Source organism: Schistocerca piceifrons, chromosome 3 (assembly GCF_021461385.2).
Source record: "Schistocerca piceifrons isolate TAMUIC-IGC-003096 chromosome 3, iqSchPice1.1, whole genome shotgun sequence".
NCBI lineage: Eukaryota > Metazoa > Arthropoda > Insecta > Orthoptera > Acrididae > Schistocerca > Schistocerca piceifrons.
The window spans coordinates 479,849,938-479,865,704 of record NC_060140.1 but is presented as its reverse complement, the minus strand read 5'-3'; the positions used below and the strand labels follow the sequence as shown (position 1 = coordinate 479,865,704).

The 15,767-nt window shown below is 40.5% G+C and overlaps 1 protein-coding gene and 1 non-coding gene across 2 annotated transcripts in view; both read right to left on the bottom strand.

Annotated features, from left to right (window-relative positions):
• The window catches only part of LOC124790054 (hexosaminidase D-like), a 187,509-nt gene that overhangs the window by 5,210 nt on the left and 166,532 nt on the right, over positions 1 to 15,767 (bottom strand). The gene's annotated exons all lie outside the window — the stretch shown is intronic.
• On the bottom strand, positions 15,514 to 15,588 carry Trnat-ugu. Its single transcript has one exon. It is a non-coding gene; the product is annotated as a tRNA-Thr (tRNA).

Below are 15,767 nucleotides of genomic sequence, written 5' to 3'. Positions count from 1 at the left end.
TTGGAAGAGCAGTTGAACGGAATGGACAGTGTCTTGAAAGGAGGATATAAGATGAATATCAACAAAAGCAAAACGAGGATAATGGAATGTAGTCTAATTAAATCGGGAGATGCTGAGGGGATTAGATTAGGAAATGAGACACTTAAAGTAGTAAAGGAGTTTTGCTATTTAGGGAGTAAAATAACTGATGATGGTCGAAGTAGAGAGGATATAAAATGTAGACTGGCAATGGCAAGGAAATCGTTTCTGAAGAAGAGAAATTTGTTAACATCGAGTATAGATTTAAGTGTCAGGAAGTCGTTTCTGAAAGTATTTGTATGGAGTGTATCCATGTATGGAAGTGAAACATGGACGATAACCAGTTTGGACAAGAAGAGAATAGAAGCTTTCGAAATGTGGTGCTACAGAAGAATGCTGAAGATAAGGTGGGTAGATCACGTAACTAATGAGGTGGTATTGAATAGGATTGGGGAGAAGAGAAGTTTGTGGCACAACTTGACTAGAAGAAGGGATCGGTTGGTAGGACATGTTCTGAGGCATCAAGGGATCACAAATTTAGCATTGGAGGGCAGCGTGGAGGGTAAAAATCGTAGAGGGAGACCAAGAGATCAATACACTAAGCAGATTCAGAAGGATGTAGGTTGCAGTAGGTACTGGGAGATGAAGAAGCTTGCACAGGATAGAGTAGCATGGAGAGCTGCATCAAACCAGTCTCAGGACTGAAGACCACAACAACAACATGAAAATTGTCTTGAGCAGCTGGCTCAGCAGCCCATATGCAATGAAAATATCTTGGACTTTGTTGTTACAAATAGGTCAAGACCTTATTGACAGTGTCAGTATAGAAATGGAGATTAACGATCATGATGCCATAGCAACTATGATTAAAAAAGTTAATAAGTCAGTCAAGAAGGTTAGGAGAGGAGCAGTTATTAGTGTCTCACTTAGGGTACTCGCATCACTTAGTTCCAGTAAGATGGATGTATGGGAATTATAGGCAAAGTTTAAGCAGATTGTAAATCATGGTCTGGAGAGCTATGTGCTAGTAAGTGGATAAAGGATGGAAAAGACCCACCATGGTTTAATAACGATATCTGGCAGATGCTGATTCAATCTCAGTTCAAAAGAGAATCACAAACGACGACAAGCGAAGGTTACTAGAGAAATGATAACGAGCAAAGGTTAGTAGAGATTTGTTTGTCTGTGAAAAGATCAGTGCGTGAAGCATACGACAACAACCACCGTCACTCCATAGCAAAAGATCTGGCAGAGGAACCCCACAAAAATTCTGGTCTTAAGTAAAATCGCTAAGCAGGTCTAAGGCTTCCATTTATTCCCTTATTGACCAGTCTGGTGTGGCAGTTGAAGATAGCAAAACTAAAGCTGAAGTTTTAAATTTCGTGTTCAAGAAATCGCTCACACAGGAGAATCTTACAAACATACTGCCATCGGACAGACTCCCTTATGGACGACATAGTAATAAGCATACCTGGCATAAAGAAACAAGAGAAAGATTTAAAAGCAAAGCTTGCTTGCATTTACCGTGAATCTCTTGCCCAGGACAAAGTCCCAAGCAACTGGAAAAAAGTGCAGTTAACTCCAGTACAGAAAATATCCCTAACTTCTGTTTGCTGGCAGAATCCTTGAACATATTCCCAGTATGAATTAAATAAACTTTCTTGAGACTGAGAAGCTTATATCCATATATCAGCACAGTTTCAGAAAGCATCGCTCGGGCGAAACTCAGTTTGCCCTTTTCTCACATGATATATTGAGAACTGTGGATGAAGGGCAACAGGCAAATTCCATATTTCTAGATTTCCAGACAGCATTTGACATGGTGCCCCATTGCTGGCTGTTAACAGAGGTACGATCATATGGAATAAGTTCACAGATATGTGAGTGGCTCAATGTGTTCTCAAATAATAGAACCCACTATGTTGTCCTCGATAGCCAGTGTTCATCAGAGACAAGGATATCATCAGGAGAGCCCCAGGAAGTATGACAGGACCGCTGTTGTTCTCTGTATACATAAATGATTTGGCAGACATGGTGGGCAGCAATATGCAGTTGTTTGCTGATGATGCTGTGGTGTACAGTAAGCTGTCGAAGTTGAGTGACAGTAGGAAGATACAAGACGACTTGGAAAAAATTTCCAGTTGGTGTGATGAATGACAGCTAGCCCTAAATTTGGAAAAATGAAAGTTCAGAATAAGCTGGAAGATCAAACGAGTACTGTTCGAATACAGCATTACTAGTGTCCTGCTTGACACAGTCAAGTCATGTAAATATCTGGGCATAACGTTGCAAAGCAATACGAGATGGAATGAGCATGTGAGACCTGTGTTAGGGAAGGCGAATGGTCAGCTTCGGTTTATTGGGAGAATTTTACGAAACAGTGGTTCATCTGTAAAGGAGACCACATATAGGATGCTGGTGTGACCTAGAGTACTGCTCAAGTGTTTGGGATCCCTACCAGGTTGGATTGAAAGAAGACATCAAAGCAATTCAAAGGTGGGCTGCTAGTTTTGCTACGGGCAGGTTCGAACAACACATAAGTGTTAATGGAGATGCTTTGAGAATCTCTGTAGGGAAGGTGAGATTCTTTTTGAGAAACACAATTGAGAAAATTTAGGGAAGCAGCATTTGAAGCTGACTGACGAACATTGCTACTTCTGCCAACACAAACTGTGCATAAGGACAATGAGAATACAAGAAATTAGGGATCATGTGGAGGCATGTGGACAGCTGTTTTTGCCTCACTGTGAGTATAACAGGAAAGGAAATGACAATTAGTGTTACAGGGTACCCTCCCCACACACCTTACGGTGGCTTGCGGAGTAACTGTATAGGTATTTTCGTAGAAAACTGGAGTGTTCAAAAATACCACTCAAAACCAATTATTTCTAACTTTCTGCTTGAACTGCAGGAAGACAAATGCCAATGATGCAATCAAGTTGGTCGAATCCTAAGTATAGCCATTTCATGATCAAGAAGTGACACTTTTCAATTTGTCTTCACACACGCACACGTTGTGGTGGTACTGCAATTTGACTGGGGAGATAGGCTGTGTCAGCTGAGATAAGCAACAGGGTTGTGTGGGTGGGGGATGTGGCAGAGAGCAGGAGGGAGGGTTAGGCAGCAGGGGCAAAGGATAGGAATGTTGTGGTGAGCTCATTCTGTCTGCTGTAAGAGTGGAGTTGTGTGCCATACATATTTTTACGGATGAGTGAGTTGAGAGGGGGAGAGAGAACAGAGGAATTTCCGCACACCATTTTACATTGGCATGACCTTCAAAGAGCTGGCCACCCATATGATTGGCCACTGCTAAACTGTGGGCAAGAGCAAAGTTGACCACACCAGCAGGGCACACTGCTGAGCACAACATGCTCAGTTTCAATGCCGCTTCACAAATTGTGCCATCAGGTTTCTCCCAACATCAGCGTTTCTGAATCGGATGGGAAATGTACTAGCAATACATCCTTCTATCTCATAATTCTCCTGCCCTCAATCTCCACTAGCACTGCTCCATACTCACCTCTGCCGTTGCCCCATTACCATAATTTCACTCATCCTGCATTCACACCCTCCTTCCCACAATATTGCTCTTCCTCTGTTCCATCTCCCCCTCCCAATCCATTCCTTCATGAAGCGTGCTCCACACAATTTGTCCTCCTTAGATCCAGGACAATCTCACCTGTATCACATTCCTATCCCATGTGCCTGTTGCCTGTCCCTCCTATCTGTCGCTCACCTTTCCCCTAACCAGCCCTCCTATTTCCAGAATGCTCTCTTGCCTCTCCCACTCCACCCAACATTACCTCCCACTCTAGTTGAGATCCAGTGCTGAAACAATGTAGAAGCATGAACAAAGATTCCTCCAAAAATTAGCAACAATTTGAGTCTTGTTTATGTGCCCATCAACAACTCAGCACCTTAACTGTTAATCGAGCTGTTATGTTTTCTTCTTAAATTATTTATACACCATTAACTAAACCTGATTTAGGACAAATAGAGATTTTTTTCCCTTTGCAAACATGATGACTTGTTATTTTCTCAGCAAAAGTTAAATGTGCTAAATCCGCAGAGACACGAAGAGAACAACATTTTAGAATAGACAGAAATAAAAAGAAGTCAAAAACATCAACCAGAGACCTGAAAGACAAACGTTCACAAATATTCCAACTAAACAACTAGAACTTAAGATCTACTGGCTGAAGGGAACATAAACATGGTTGTTTGTGTAAGACTTCAGTAACACACACTTAAACGTGCCCACAGAGGTATTCTCAAAAAACTGTCAACATCAGGCTTTGACATCATGCCCATTAACATGCTGCATGTAAGTAGTCGAAGAGATACATTACTGTGTTGCTTGAGGTTTTCCTGATGGACTAGTTGTAGAAATACTTGGAAGTCGTCACGAAGTTCCCACAATATTTCATCAGAATAACTGACCAACTTCTTGAGAAGTAGCGGCTCTGGTCTCGTAAACTAACAAAACGTCTAGGAGAGCGGTGTGCAGACCACATGCCCCTCCATATCCGCATCCAGTATGCCTGTGTACTGAGGATGACATGGTGGCCTGTCGGTACTGTTGGGACCTCATGACCTGTTCAGGCGGATTTTAGTTTTTTAATTGACCAACATCTGTTGTGATGAACACCATGCTGAAACCACCTGTTTATGACAGTCTGAGTAGGAAATACGTAGGCATAAAGGCACTAAATACAGTGGCCAAATAGTGAAGATTTCCTGCCTGGTAGTGAAGAGGGCAGCTACGCTACCTGTCTGACAATTAATCAGAAGCTTTAGTTCACATTCATACTGTGCACTGCTGTTACCACTCCAGCACCCTCTGTTGGGAGCCGTATGCTGATATATGCGTCTGTACTGGCGAGTGACCATCTTCACTGCTGTCCGTATAGCTATGTCGCCACCAAGGTTTCATCCCTCATATGACCAATAGTTCCCCCTCTGTGCTCACTGTCTTTAATGTTGCCAGCACTGGGATCCCGTACTATGCGAAGTTGGAAATCCTGTGTGTGTTCACCAGATGTGCCAAGCTGCGTATTTCCACAACTTCCTCAATTATTATGTCTTGGTATGAAAACATCAGTGAGAGAGTTTTGGTAATTTTGTAGTCATAGTTTATCAGATAAGCTGTCTGAATCTGACATTCCTCATGCTCTGTTAACCAACATACTAAGCGTGACACTTCATTGCAAAGGATGGTGACAGCTTTTGGCCTGTAATTGTAAGTCTGTGAGTGTAGGTTTATGGAACACAGTGTGACCCAAGATGCCATAATCTTTTCTTCACACCAACATGTCCTTGAACTGTAGTTTGCCATTTTTTCTCCATCTCCACTGTAAATGAGAGGCTTCAGATGATGTAGGGATGCATCCAGCAATGAAATGCTGTGGGGCCAGATTACAAAGGTGTCAACCACATATCACCAAATAAATGTATGTTTTAAATCTGCCGAATGGAGAGAATTTTTTCCTCGAAATCTCCCACGAAACGATAGTCACAGCAGGTGACAAGGGACTATGCACTGCGAAGGCCATCAGTCCATTAAAAGTATTGATCATTGAATAAAAAACAGGTTGAGATGAGCACAAGCTTGAATACATCACCAAGTTCCCCATCCAGCCTCTCGCCAATGAGCTACAGCTACTCCTACATTGGCGCCTGAGAGAAAAGTGAGACCACATTAAAACTTGTGAGTATATCTGATGGCACAGGATATAAGTTATTGTGCCATCAAAAGAAGGGGTTCGAGTTGAGTTGGGCAAGTGGTGCTCACATTTCTCTGCCAAATGGCTCAGATGCGCTGCCAGACGTTTTCTCAAGTTGTGTGTTGGTGTCCCAAAATCACTAGAAATTAGTTGAAGTGGCATACTATCCTTATTAATCTTAGGCAATTTGTACAGTCTGGGAGAAATGGGTGCCTGTTTATGAACTCTTTGTGCCAACATCAGAGATTGTGCTGTTTCTGTGGAGCTCTAAAGTTCTTCACCATATATGGCCTGTAGGCTCCTTACTTAGTGTGTGATAATGCAGAGTGGTCCAGAAGCTGGCTCATCTAGCATAAGTAGAGGATGACAGTTGTGTTACCTTTATCCACAAATAGGCCCACAATGTCAGCTGAGAACTTATACTTGGACCATCAGATATACGAGGGTTGAATGAAAAGTAATGCCTCCACCTTCATTAATTGGGTTTGGATGGGAATATTGTAATAAACGCATAAATAATCCTTAGAATGTCATCTTTAGTTACCAATATTCACTTTTCCACATAATCACCAGCCAATTGGATACAGAATCTCCTTTGGGGTGACACCTTCTACTGTCAAGAATTCAGTGACTGCACATTGCTTTAATCACCTTGACCAACCATCTGCGCAGGGTTCCATACTTTACACTGTAACAGCACAACTGTCCAATGCTAAGGCTTCCCACCAACTGGAGCTGTAGAGAAGAGGCTACGGAACAAGCCAGTAGTTGCTGCATACCAATGCTGCCAATTGTTGCAAAGTTAAGAAGGTGGAGGCATTACTTTTCAGTCAACCGTCGTACTTGAGAGTTTCAACACGGTCTAATTTTTCATTTTTGTGCCACTGCCACTAGAAAGGAAACTTGTTGATTTGTTTCAAGTGCATGCTTACCTCAATCTATTATTTATTCAGTGACTAATACTTTGAACAGACTGTTGTTGCAATGGTTACTCCCTTGTCATCCATTTTTATGGAATATTTCAAGGAGAGAGTACTCCAGTGTTAAAATGTGGGTGCTTTTGGTGATATATGGGTAACATATATTCAGTCCGACCCCATGGCTCTGCATTGTTCGATATTTCTACAACAACTAAATTCTCTTCATTTTAATATCAAGTTTACAATGGAGATAGAGAAAAATCATGAACTACTGTTCCTGGACACGTTGGTGCGGAGAAAGTATGATGTCACCACATGCCACACTGTTTTCCATAAACCTACACACACAGACATACTTACAGGCCTCCACCTATCATCATCCTTCACCATGAAGTGACATGCTTAGAATGTTGGTCCACACAGCAAGAGGCATATTGGATACAGACAACTTAAGAGTATTCCTACTGGGAGTTTCACTACGCCTTACACACTGACACATGTTAAACAATGTGAAGAATTGGAGGAAAGTGAAGAACAAAGATGAATTGTCGTCTTGTGATATGTCAGTGGAGTAAAAAAAAAATGGCTCTGAGCACTATGGGACTTAACATCTGAGGTCATCAGTCCCCTAGAACTTAGAACTACTTAAACCTAACTAACCTAAGGAAGACACACACATCCATGCCCTAGGCAGGATTCGAACCTGCGACCGTAGCTGTCACTCAGTTCCAGACTGAAGCGCCTAGAACTGCTCGGCCACTCTGGCCGGCTCAGTGGTGTATCTTTGAAATAGGAAGATTACTGAAGAAATTTTAAGTTAAATGCACCATTCCGTTCTTCTAGGCTCAATGAAAAAATCTTGGTTTAAGGAGGCCTGCTCTCTTTAAGATTCCTTGTAGCTGCAGGAAATCATACAGTGGACAAATGTTTCACACCATAGAAGACAGGTGTATTGAACATCAACAACAATCTCATCTGGACCAGCCAGAGAACTCTGCAGAGACTGCACATTATCTCAATATGGGGCACAATATGGACTACAGAAATACCATAACTCTCTCAGTGATGTCTTCGTAGTAGGACAACATATTTAGACAAGTGGTGGAATCCGCTGCTCAACAGAGCTCCTGAACAGACACAGGATCCCAACTTAGCACAGCATGGAATCCAATGCTAGCAATGTTATTAAAGTCACAGGGAATGATTGGTAATACAAGGGATGAAGCTTAGTTGAGGACATAGTTATTTGTGACAATGGCAAGGATGATCACATACCAGCTTAGATGTGCATGTCAACATGTGGCTCATGACAAAGGGTGCTGGAATGGCCAACAGTAGTGCACAGTATGAATGATAGCAATTGCACTGAAGCTCTTTGTTCATTGTCCAACAGGTTGCATAGCTGTCCTTCCCACTACCGATCAAGAAATCTTCATTATAAGCCACCAAATATTGTGCCTTCACACCTGCATGTTTTCTACTTCAACTGACATAAATGCTAGGCTTCATTCATTGTTCAGCAGTGCGCTCATCACACCTGAAGATGTCCATCAACTGCGCCGATGAAATATTGTGGGTATTTCACAACATCCAACATCGTATCTGTGAACCATTTCTACAAGATCTGTAACTGTTTAATTGTGCTTTTTGTGATGAAATAATGGAAACAGTAACAACTGTAAATTTGCAGTAATCGTTCAGACTTGACTTGACTGAAATGACAACATTAAAAAGCAGATGCCAGGCTGAGATTCATTGGAAGAATGTAATTTATCTACAAAAGAATTGGCTAATAAAATACTCATTTGACTATCGTTCACTGGTGTAGAACCTTCACAGCATTTAAAGCATGAAACTGAACACCTTACAGTAATAATTCATTTAGTTAACCGATTTTTGGCTTAAAAGACAATCACCATTGTGATTAAAGCTACAATACTGGCAAGCAACATTGAGAAAGATATTATGCGCAGAGAGGTGCAAAAAAGTAACTTAAAAGTAAATGTAAAGAGAACAAACCAAAACAACATTAGAACTAAACATAAAAAAGAGCATATGGGTGTGCACTACCATGAGGAAGAGGAGGGGGAGGAGGACTACATTCAACTGAAGAGATGATGTTCATGTGGTAATCAACCTAATAATTATATTAAATTAACAATCTCAGTAAAATAAATACAACACATAAGTTTAAGAGAGTAGCTTAAAAAAGTGACGCAGAAACAGAGGAAAAGATATCATTGACAACTGTAACAGTAAATACATAAAAATAAGCTGTACATCAGTAAGTATCAAGAGTGCACTTACTACAGGTTCGGAATACATGTAATAAAACTACAGTTCAAGTTGTTTTGTCACCTAAAATACATCGAGAAGGAGAAATATGGGCCGCAAATTATTCCAATTTCCTGAAGAGATATGGATGGAATGAGTAGTTCAATGAAAGCCATTGGAGACCACAACGTGTTAAAAATATTATGAAACTTCATATTCCCACTGGGTATAGTGCAAAAGGTCAACCAAAATATTGTCCATAGTTGTGTAACACAGAGAAAAGTCCTCAATTAAGGAGATGCAGTCTTAGACGAAGGATGGATTAAACATCTCAATACTTTGTCAGGTGTGGTCCTGCGGATGTGGTATTCTGTTGCCCTTCTTCTGATCTCTGAACGGACTTGCCCACCCATTGATAGGTGGACATACAGATTAACGTGGGCTCTGGGCCATGGTGCAACTCAGCATTTTTCACATTAACAAACATTGCAAAATAAGTGACAAGTAACAGATAAAAATCAAAGGACTGGCCAGGGATCAAACCATGACCATTGGATCTTTATACCGATGAGCCACCAGGATCCACTCTGTCACATTAAGTTACATAAATTTTTCAGTAAAGGCGAAACATTTCGGTGGCAATAAAGGAAGGAGGGCTTTGAAATTGTGCCCTTCTTTTGTAAACGATGAGAACGGGAAATATGAATTAAAATATGGACAATTCAAAACAGTAAACTCACATTATTTTGCTGAGGAAAGTCTGTTGGAGGCTCGTTTGTCAGCCAACAAGTGATGGGGTGGGGACTGCCAAAGACCCCTGTGCATGTTCAACAATTGCTTCCACTTCCCCAAATCCATCTTTAATCTGTTCTGCACTAAATAGCAGTTTCAGAGTAATAAAAGTATCTTTCTTAGCCCTAATACAAACCAAATACAAATACTTCCTCTGTAAGTCTTTTAATTAGCTTTCTTGCTTGCATTAGGATTTATTTTTCCACGCTGCAATTGTCCTGGCTTTTGGGTGAGATTCCTGGCATCTCCCAGCGTCCTGCATGATATGTTTCATGGTGAATCATCAGCCATGGTGTCACACACTCCAACTGGGGGATCTCTTTATGGGCATTACCACACTACAACTGCTACCTTGGCTTGACATGGTAGCCAGTTCCATACTACAGTGGCCCAAATGTGACAGAGACACTGCTTGCCATAAACAAACTGTGCAGTTGCTGCATGGTCAGGGGCTACCACCATGCGAGGACATGAACTCCCCCCCCCCCCCCCCCCCCCCCCTCTCAGCACCCAGTTGGCTGACTACAAATTGATTTTTTGGGCACTTATGGAAACAATGCTCAAGATGGAACTGTATTTCTATAGGGAAGTAAACCATGTCAGGCATTATTCACTGCATTGTCTAAAACGAAGAGGGGGACCTCATTTACAATTTATTCCAGGGGTAAATATGGGGATAGCCAAAATCAGAGTTCTTTGGGACAGCCAGGTCATCACTGATGTGAGAAGTCCTCGAGTCTGAGACAAAGGATAATAAAAGAAGAGTACTACAGAATGGAGCTGCGGAAGTGCTCCAATGGTTTGGGGGTCCTGCATTTACCACTTGCATGCACACAAAAAAGTTGTGGGACCACTGGGTGTATGACGACTTCATTTTGAATGCATCAGTGGCCTTGGGCAAAGTAACAATTTGTTTAGTTCCTGTGTTTTCAAAGTCACATACCAAACTTTAATCCGCAATTAAGGTGCACTTAATTCCTTTCTATTTTCAGTTGTTGTCTGTTACGGTATTCTCCGCATATCATATACATTTTAGGTACCGGAAGGTTATAATCAAAGTGCAGCTATTCACAGAGGTCCAGTGTGGGCTGTAATTATTGTACAGCAGCAAAAGTTGGTAGATACGCTAATGCATTAATGCGGAACCAATGTGTGCTGGAAAAAATTAGTTCAAATTTTGGCCACCAGGTGCAAATCTGGCACTGTAGGTCATATTAGGTTAGATATACTTTTTGTTCCAATTGATCCACAGTGAGGAGATCCTCTGGGATGTGGAACATGTCAATAAACAAGAACACAAAATAAATATCTAGAAAATAAAAACAGATATGCTAATGTACCTTCCACAGATCCCAAATGAAATTCCCTAGTGGATGTGGAGTAACCGTCAAAAAAGATAAAATCTTAAGCATATTACATTAAAAAGTATATAAAACTTGTCACCAAATATCAAATGTTCTATATACTTAGGCACATATGATAATTCTTAGGCTATTATAGCCACACAACACCAAATAAAAAAATAAAATAAAAACTATTTTTCAGCACTTATTACAATGACCACCCCCCCCCCCCCCCCCCAATGAACCATGGACCTTGCCGTTGGTGGGGAGGCTTGCGTGCCTCAACGACACAGATAGCCGTACCGTAGGTGCAACCACAACGGAGGGGTATCTGTTGAGAGGTTGGTTCCTGAAGAGGGGCAGCAGCCTTTTCAGTAGTTGCAGGGGCAACAGCCTGGATGATTGACTTATCTGGCCCTGTAACACTAACCAAAACAGCCTTGCATGTCCTCATATTTTAGGTAAATACTGGTAGGAGAATGCTGAAGATTAGATGGGTAGATCATGTAACTAATGAGGAGGTACTGAATAGAATTGGGGAGAAGAGGAATTTGTGGCACAATTTGACTAGAAGAAGGGATTGGTTGGTAGGATATCTTCTAAGGCACCAAGGGTTCACCAATTTAGTATTGGAGGGCAGCGGGGAGGGTAAAAATAGTATAGGGGGGCAAAGAGATTAATATATTAAACAGATTCAGAAGGACGTAGGTTGCAGTAGGTACTTGAAGATGAAAAGGCTTGAGGATAGAGCAGCATGGAGAGCTGCATCAAACCAGTCTCTGGACTGAAGACCACAACAACATACCGGTAGGAAACCTTTTACACATTCTGAACAGCATATAGTGTGTTTCTTCAAGGCTTAGTGACAGAGAATTGGCTAGGAACCATTTACGTATGTCCATGAAATTGAGTTACCATTTATTGCAATGTTTGTGTCATCTGTGAACAAAACAAACTTGGCATCTGATGATGTTGCTGATGAAAGGTCACTGATATATTCGAGAAAAAGTGAGGGGCCCTAAGATGGAACCTTGGGAGACACACCATGTTATTGGTTCCCAGTTGGATAATGCCTGATAGCTTAATACACATCTATTTCCTACTGACACCCTTTCTTTTCTGCCAGAGATCTAGGATTTGAACCATTTTGCAATGTTTCCTATTACACCATAATATTCTAATTTACTTAAAAGTATATTGTGATGTACACAGTCAAATGCTTTTGACAGATCACAAAATATACCAGTAACCTGTAATTTGATGTCTAATGGATTAAGCACATTCTCACTGTATGTGCAGATAAGGCTTATCAATATCGCAACCTTTTAGAAATCCAAATTGTGACTTGGATAATGTTTCATTTGTGGTCAGATATTTAACAAGACGACTGTTTATTATCTTTTCTAAAATTTTTGAGAATGTGGACAAAAGTGAATTTGCACACAAGTTTGATGGTATTTCTTCATCTCCCTTCTTGCACAAAGAGTCAACTTCAGCATATTTCAACTACCCAGGAAATGCATCACTGATGAAAAACTGTTTACACAAATGACTTAAAAATTAACTGTGTTGATATATTATCATAGCCACTAGAATTTTATATTTTAACGATACTGTGGTGGACATAACTTTACTGGTGTTGTGAGAGTCATACTCATGTTACTGCAATTATTTGTAGTAATTGGTCTGAGATATTCCATGGCAGAGTCAGCTGAACCTGTCAAAGCAACACTGTACACATCTGTTACCCATGTATCATTTACTCTTAATGCTATGTGCTCTGATTCCACCAGTCTCTTTGTTCACTGTATCCCACATTGTCTTTATTTTGTTATCTGATGTGACTATCTTTTTCCGATAATGCATTTGCTTTGATATCTGTATTACTATCTACAATATTTTGCAGTATGTTTTGTAATGGTCTACTGCATTTACATCAGAGCTGTTTTAGACAGATATAGTTTCCTTTGCGTCCTACAGGATACCTTTATTCCCTGACTAATCCATGGCTTTTTTTATAGACTCTGGTCTAATCTGGGTTAGTTTTGATTGAAAACGGTTTTCAAATAAGTTAAGGACATCATTAATAAAGGTGTTGTATTTCTCACTCATAGTATGAGCATTGTACACATTGCTCTAATTCATGTCTTTGAGTAGTTTCCTAAAACAATCAATTTTTTGCTTACTGCCTACCCTATTTAACTCAGATTTAGTAGATTTTATATACTGATCAGTATTAACATTTAGCAAAAGGAACTGCATGTCATGGTCCGAGAGGCTACTAATTATTGATTTTATAATATAATTTTGTTCATTAAACATTTCCATAAACTTATTATCAATGGCCAATCTTTGAGCCTGTAGCTATTCTAGTTGAAAAGTTAACAGTATGAATTAAGTTGAGTGACAATGCTACTGACTGCAATAAGTTCTTAATGGAAGAGTTTTCCAGGAAATCTACAATAAAATCACTAGCAACCACTAATTCTTTCTTTTTTGGTGTTAAGTCGGCCAACAGAGCATCAAAGTGATTTATGCACATATTAAAACTACATGCTGGTATTCTGTACACGCTTAATATTATGAGTGATTTATTATGAAATTCTGTTGTACATGCTTTTGTATGCTGCTCAAGGCAAAATTTATGACTGTCTATTTTATTAAATTTATGGCAATTCCTTATGAATGTGGTAACTCCTCTATCCTCCATTTCGGTCATACAAATCCTGCAGCACTTAATACATCTATACCAATCCAATGGTCACATGATGTTCAGACGGGCAGATTATACCAATTGTGTTGGATGACTCTAAGACTGTTTTTATGACAGAATGAGATCCACACTGTCATTTGACAAGCCATAACCTGAGTGGACAATATGGCTATCTAGAAGAGAGACTATGTGATGTTGGTGAAACTGTTTTCTGTGAATGGCAACAATTACCGTGCTGCATTGAAAGAGTACTGTTGACTGAAAGTCTGAGTAAAGGCCTGATGACATTAAATGGTTTATGGGCGATGACAAAGACATTCAAAAACACGGCTGAGCTTGGTGTGGCACCTGGAAGAGGAAGGTGTCCTATCAAGACTGAGATTGTGCAGCAAATAAAACTTCACGATCCACAGCAACATTCTGAATTTGCTCTTAGGTTTATGGCTGAGCAATATTCTCTGGAGTGAGGCACAATTTACACTACAGGATGCAGTGAATACACAGAACAGCTGCATTTGGGGTACTGTTAAACTGTGTGTTGTGCACAAAGAGCCACTGCATTCGCCATACGTGACTCTGTAATGTACATTCACAAGCACCTTTATTTTTGGTCCGTTCTTCTCTGAAGAGAATACACGTGGAGTCAGGTGTACTGTGACGTCTGCACATTATCAAGACCTTCTTGTACAGCATGTGATTCCTGCTTTGAAATAATGGAACTGTGTGGAAGCCACTGTTTCCATGCAGGTTGGGCAACACCTTATGTCACTCACTAAGTGAAAGATCTGCTTAATGCAACCTTCCATGAACGTGTTATCTCCGCAGGTTTTCCAGATGCATGGCCTGCAAGATCACCTGTCTCAATCCATGTGACTTTCGGCTCTGGGGATATGCAAAAGGATGCATTTACCAGGGACATGTTCAGTCTCTACCTGATCTGAAGGCCAGTATACAGAAACATGTTGCTCAGTTTCCACTGGTACCACTGCATTAATTTTAAGCATCTCGTCAACATCGCCAGTGCTGCCCACATTGGGCAAACTGTATAAGTGGCAGTTAATAATAATATCAACATTACGCCTTTCTCACTTGTTTGGCCTTTTCTGCCCACATCTGTTCTTAATCCATCAGATAAGGAAACATTTCTGTATGTCTTTCTTGGATTTGCAGTGCCAGATTTGCATCTGGTGGCCAAAATTGACTAATTTTTTTTCCTCAGCATAAATCAGTTCTGCATTAACATATTAGAATATCTACCATTTTTCACTGCCGTACGAAAATTACAGCCCACACTGGACCTCTGTGAGTATGTATATTGGTATAAAGTTGCAACATGGCATTAACAAGGTGAAACAACTGTTGCAAACTTTTCATATAAATAACTGTCATTAAACCTCTACAAACTATTTTTACTTTCTCAAGCTAAATTTAATGCAGTAAGACTTAGTATAATTAACACAATGCCACTATTTTCAAAAAAAACATATTTCAGATTCAACGTTTTGTTGACACAGGACCAGCAATCTTTTACCAGCATTCTTTCTTAATTTATCATGAAGTGATTATTAACAAACCCTTCACAGTTGCAGCACATATGTTTAGCAACTAGTTTTGAACCAACTGGTTCAGTCTCAACTATGACCTACATTAAGACCAAAATTAGAATTATATTAATACCTTCAGCTGCTAACAGGCATTGTTATATATCAATGGGGACAGGTGAAAATGTGTGCCCCGACCAGGACTCGAACCCGGGATCTCCTGCTTACATGGCAGACGCTCTATCCATCTGAGCCACCGAGGGCATAGAGGATAGCGTGACTGCAGGGACTATCTCACGCACGCCTCCTGTGAGACCCATATTCTCATCTTGTGTGTACACACACTACATTCGTAGTGTCCCACTTGTTGCCAGACTATATACTTATATGGATATGGTGTCTGTTCTTTCTGACATGTGCGAAAGAACAGACACCATACCCAT